Here is a 6,222-nt window from a genome sequence, read left to right as displayed (position 1 = left end):
TATTTAAACTACTCGCAATGAAACGTCGTTATTAGATATACAATTCTTGATAGAATACACTAATTCCCAGTTTAAAAAGAAAGTAGCAAACGAAAATAAGTCTAGAGGAGTTATCCTAGATCTTCTATTAAAGAAACTCCAAAGTCCTATGGTCCAAGGGCCCTTAAAGAGTAGCATTTCCTTTGAAACCTTTACTGGAGTCAAAAGAAATACGGATCGTTAATGCAAAGATGTGAGGCATTTCTTTAAGCTTGACTGATTTCTTTCTCGCTACGACAGTGCGTAGGAGTCACTCAAAACTTTTGAAGATGGAACTCGAGAGGTAAAGGGAACGGGGTTATCGGGAGGAGAGATATGGTATGGGTATATTACAACATTTAATGAAAACAAAGCACTCCACATTATAACTAAATGCTCGCAAACATAAAATTAGAGGGAAAATATATAACATAAAATGCAAAGGGTAGCAAAAAATCAGTAAAAGGGGGAAAAAGGGAAATAAATAAATTTTTTTGATTGATGATAGAAAATTATTAATACGGGAATAAAAGAATATAAAACTATTCTGATATAATAACACAAACTGAGAATCATTTTGTCAGTGCACCCGCATCTTGAATGCTTTATTTCGTCAATAAAGTGAAATTTACAAAATTATGGTCTTGCCACAACAACTTGAATAATCGGTGGTTTAATAAGTTATTATCAGCGCTCCTATTGGTAAGTGTTACAGATATGGAATTATTTTCTTCTGCAATTATAAATATTCTATGTTTTGTGTAAAACTCAAATCATAACCTGTTGGTAATGTTGCCTATCAATCTGGTAGTGACCAAATCAAAATCTACAATTACCAATACAATTGCTTTCATTATTATTATTATTATTATTATTATTATTATTATTATTATTATTATTATTTTATTATTATTATTATTATTATTACTGCGTTATCCTCCATTTCCATCGCACAGCTTTGGGGGCACAGATGATGAATGATGCAGCGGTTGATAGTGAAGCTTGTCTTTTTGAAAGGTAATCAACAGGACTTGTATCGTATGTAGCAGGGGAATAAGTCCCTAGAATTTCTCCTGTTTGCAAGGCATCAGAAAACAAATTCATCCTTACAATTTACTTACCCGAATATTCCATACTATCAATTTTCACTCTCAGCATTACACGCCGAAAGCCATTTGAGGTCAGAAGATTACTATGAAGTATCTTCGCAGTTACGATTGTTAAGTTACAAATTATGCTATTTCATAAATGATAATCACGCAAACCGCATGCTTAATTAATTTTTCTTAGTATATAATATTGAATAATCATGTAACCAGTTCGATGATGTGTTTCAGATTACTCTTCAAGAAACAGCTGACTGTGAGTGAAATTACTCTTGAATTAAAACACCGAGGTATTTTCTCTGTGCTTGCAATCACTTCTTATTCTCAAGTGTTTCCTAATTTCTTGTGCTATATTTCTAAATCTCTAAGAGCTATTCGGGTCTATGTATTTCAGAAATATATAATTCATGTAAAATTTCATTATCATACTCGAGATAATGACAAACTTGAAAACAAACAAAGTTTGGTTCCTTCATTTTAGTTCAAACTTTCAGTATATACTTGGATTTACAGGAGAACAGTATCATTTAGTCGATAAGAACATTTTTATAGTCAAGACGAATATAATTTGATATGTTACCTGACATAAAACAACTAAACTATATTTCATGACTTACAGACCTTTTTACCTCCAGCATTTTACACAGTTTTAAGGGACATCACAAATAAATACCTAAAATATTAAAAAATATAAATATAACCTTCTATTAAAATGAGGCAAGAATAAAGTCATTCTGCATATAACCATGAAATATGCATACAGCTTTGCTCATTCATAAAATATATTACTGGCAATAGTATGTGAACCTGGGGAAGATTATAATGAATTTATACGATGTAAAAATATTACTATATTTTTAAATATTCATATCAAATAAGGTTCTGGAATAATATTTTCTTGAAAAAACGAATGGGAAATAATCAAAGGATACTAGTCAAGTTTGCCAGTTCTCTTTGCCATGCACCGATGGGCACGTCCTCCGTTAGCTTTAATGTAAAATAAATAACCCCTGCCACTTTCTTATCATCGAATCACTACTTGAAAACCCTGTCACAAGTCAGTAAGGTTTTCTTCAACTTCCCAAAGAAATAAAAAGTAATTTTTACTATGTTACGAGGGTAAATCAAAAAGTTCCAGGAAAAATTCAATTACTCTTTATTTAAGGAAATTCAAACATCATTTTTCTAATATCTACCATCTAACTCTATACACTTTTCAAGGCGCTGTCTCCACCTCTGCAACCCTTCTTTGTAGAAACTTTCAAAACCATTTGTTTAGCAGCATCCAAAATTCAGGTAACGTTTTGGGAACAGGAAAAAATCTGAAGGAGCAAGATCAACTATCCTCTTCTTGATGAATGTGCTGGAGCGTTATCATGATGGCAAATTCTGCGGTGCAACTTTCCTCGACGTTTTAGCCAATGCAGTCTTCAGTTTTTGCAAAACATTTGTAGTAGTTCCCGGTGATTGTTTTTTGTCCTTCAGGAAATCAATCAAAATCACTCCTTGTCCCAAAACACTGTTGCCATAACCTTCTGGGCAGATCTCGCCACTTTGAACTTCACTGTGCAGCTGAACCTCTTGGTACCCATTGCTTTGATTGAATTTTACTTTCTGGGTCATATTGATGGATCCAAGTTTCATCTCCAGTAACAATCCGGTCAAAAACTCTGATTCATTTGATTCAATCTTCGTTAAAACTGCAAGAGAAAGTTCAGATCTTTGAATAACGCTTTGGGACCCAACGTGCTGAAAGTTTACTCAAACCAAGATTTTCATTTAAATTTGAACCATGGGACTCAGTTTATAATTCATATCGATAGTAATCCTGATCTTCATCCACTAGATTCTGCATAAAGCCACAATTCTTTCATTTTTGCAGTCGATGGTCTTCCTCTCTTGGGTTGTCTTTGAGGTCCTACCATCCTTAAATCGCTTTATCCAATCATAAACAACTGATTTAGATGGAGAACCATAAACTTGTTGCAAAGCTTCAATAATTTTTCCTGGTTTCCAATCAAGCTTGGTGAACTTGATGTTAGCTCTCATCTCAAAATTTTTATTTTGGGTTCAGAAGTTACTTTTCTGAAGCAGATGTTAACACCACGGTAGCAAGAGGATGACTGAGGTAGCAAGTCTATATGGATCACTACATCACAGATAATTGTTTACCAAGTATTTGGGTTGTTTTATTCTGTTAGATACATCATTCAACAATTTTTCCTGGAACTTTTTGACTTACCCTCGTATTACTGACACCTTTGAACACAAGACCATTTGCCATAAAATGTCAGGTAACTTCATCAAGTGCAAACCGTTCCTAGGGTACGGCATATTTTCTAGAGTACATACTGTACTTATACAAGAGATAAGCCATTGGGCTTTGATGCAGGGAGCCAATGAATATTAACAATAGTAATCTGTACTGTTTATATTTGTACTCTTTATAATTGCCGACTTTAACTTCATAAATCACTTACCGATGACACTATTTCCACGGTAACTACAAAACCTTACTTCGAGACCAAAAAAGTTTGCAACCGCAATATTGCAACACGTATGTTAATAAATGAGACTTAATGTAACTAAGAAATATGAGATAAAATGCTGACGTTAAAAGCCGCTCAGCTCGGGTAAACGATACTAATATCAAGAACACATGATCCCTCAATGGGCAATTGGGCAACTAGTAAATAATATGAGATTTGTTTGTCAAGAGCTTAAGATCCCGTTGTTAGTCACTCATGATATCCAGTTCTATTTCACGTTGAATACACACAAGTGCTGTAGCTCTTTGCGTCATAGTAAAAAATAGAACTTCCATAACATCTTGCACAAAGCTTTTGTTACATTTGCATAAAGAAATGGATGCCTGATTTTCTTTTTCAGTTTCCATCCATTTGCTGCTAACTGAAACCAGTTAAAAATAAAGATATGCATTTTACATTTCGTCTTCGTCTTCTTTGCTTTTCTCATTACTTGAAAAAGGGCAAATGGAAATAAAGGCAATTACAGTTTCCACAGCTTTCGTCTGCATTTGATATTTCGCAAGGAAGGCTCACTCGAGGAGCCACACAAATGCATAAGAAAAACTGCGAAACATAATTGGATACAAAAGAAAATCCTTCCTATTTTTCTGCCGCATTTCACTTGTTTCAAGCTGATATTGTATCTTGCGTATCCTAGAAAACAGGAGAAAATGAACTGTACAATTTTTCCATGATCAAATATTTAACGGTGTCATAGCTTAATGATTTCGACTTGGTCGTCAATAAGGTAACATTACTTTTAGCATCTTAGTTAAGTGACCATTGTGATTTTCTCATCATGTTTGTGAACTTTGTTTACGGTAAGTTTTATAAATACTTTGAAAGTTAAATTGTGATTTACTTGTCAGTTTGAATATCACCATATAATTCTGTGATAAAATAGTGAAATGGTTGATTTCCAGAGAAGTGTTCAATGTGTAGCTAGCTGAAAGGTTTGATAATATTTAATCTATTTTTAATAATGCATAATGGAATTTCTTCATCATTTGCCTACAATAAAAATCTTACATCTACATCCCTTAAGACTACCGTTAATTTCTCAATATTCGAAAGGAATTTTATGAAGAATTATCATCAAATCAGGTTTTGAATACTTTCATTTGGATATCTCTTAAAAATAAAAAGTAATAATACAGCCCCCATTTTAGTTATGTGCATCAGCATAAGTCTTCCACAGTTTTTTGTACCCTCCGAGAGAAAGAGTGGCTCCAGATAACATTACCATCTCCTTCTTAAACGTTTTATGAACATTAGTTCCTTGAATAGTCTCCTAACTAAAGACTATTAGGTCCCTGAACAGTCTCCTAACTAAAGACTATTAGGTCCTTGAAAAGTCTCCTAACTAAAGACTATTAGTTCCTTGAACAGTCTCCTAACTAAAGACTTAGTTCCATGAACAGTCTCCTAACTAAAGACTATTAGGTCCTTGAACAGTCTCCTAACTAAAGACTATTAGGTCCTTGAACAGTCTCCTAACTAGAGACTATTAGGTCCTTGAAAAGTCTCCTAACTAGAGACTATTAGGTCCTTGAAAAGCCTCCTAACTAAAGACTATTAGGTCCTTGAACAATCTCCTAACTAAAGACTATCAGGTTCTTGAACAGTCTCCTAACTAAAGAGTATTAGGTCCTTGAACAGTCCCCTAACTAAAGAGTTTACCTTTTCAGGTGGATATCCTTTCATAGAACGGGTGACTTCACTGACTCGTACTCCCTGTGTGCTTAGCAGACATCAACATCAGCATTAATCTAGGCATTCAGTTCAGCCTGTCTGTGTGCATGCCTGTTTTGTGTGTTTTCCCTGAGTTTTGCTTCTGTCATCTTGTTATAACTACCTGGTAAAGTACCTCAAAGTCTGCTGTTGCCCACTTAGCCATGGTTCGACCTCAAACTTGAGGAGGTAAATGGCCTGTACCTCATTGTAGATGCCAGACTGGATCAGGAAGATACTGCATCTAAGGCTGCGTGGGTAACGTTCCGGAGACTTCAAGGTCGAGTTTCCAATCCTATCCGCAACTGGCTAGTCAACGGTGCATATGCTGTGGTGAAGGCTGGCCTGATTCCAAAATTGTTGACAATGGAGAAGTGGATGGTGATTGAATCAACGACCAGGAGGAAGAAGTATCAAACCATGATGCAGTTAAGGCTGTGTTAAGAGTAGAGATTGTCAAGCAATGTTGGGCAATGGCTTTAGGTGGCAAGATAAATCTCTACCAAACAAACCACCACACTGGCCAGGGCAGGGCACAGGGATACGCTGCTAAGGTGCTGAAGTCCACCTTCATTGCAACCCTCCCTGACATATTCAGAGTTGACAATGTGGTAAGATCAAACCCGCATAATACACACAATTTCACATTGGAGCAGCACCCTCTTGATTCTCAACCACATCATGTTCCACAAACGCCATGTGCCACATAAGCTCCAAGCAGCTATGACTCCCAACTATGATTGGGTTGTTAAGATTGGGGCTACTGAGGACGTGATGATCAGAGGCACAGGTGTCCCAGCTGGGGTCGGAGTCATTGGTGTGAAGCGTGCACTGCTCAA

The sequence above is a fragment of the Macrobrachium rosenbergii genome, chromosome 2, assembly GCF_040412425.1.
Source record: "Macrobrachium rosenbergii isolate ZJJX-2024 chromosome 2, ASM4041242v1, whole genome shotgun sequence".
Taxonomy (NCBI): Eukaryota; Metazoa; Arthropoda; class Malacostraca; order Decapoda; family Palaemonidae; genus Macrobrachium; species Macrobrachium rosenbergii.
Note: the sequence above shows the minus strand (reverse complement) of the source record.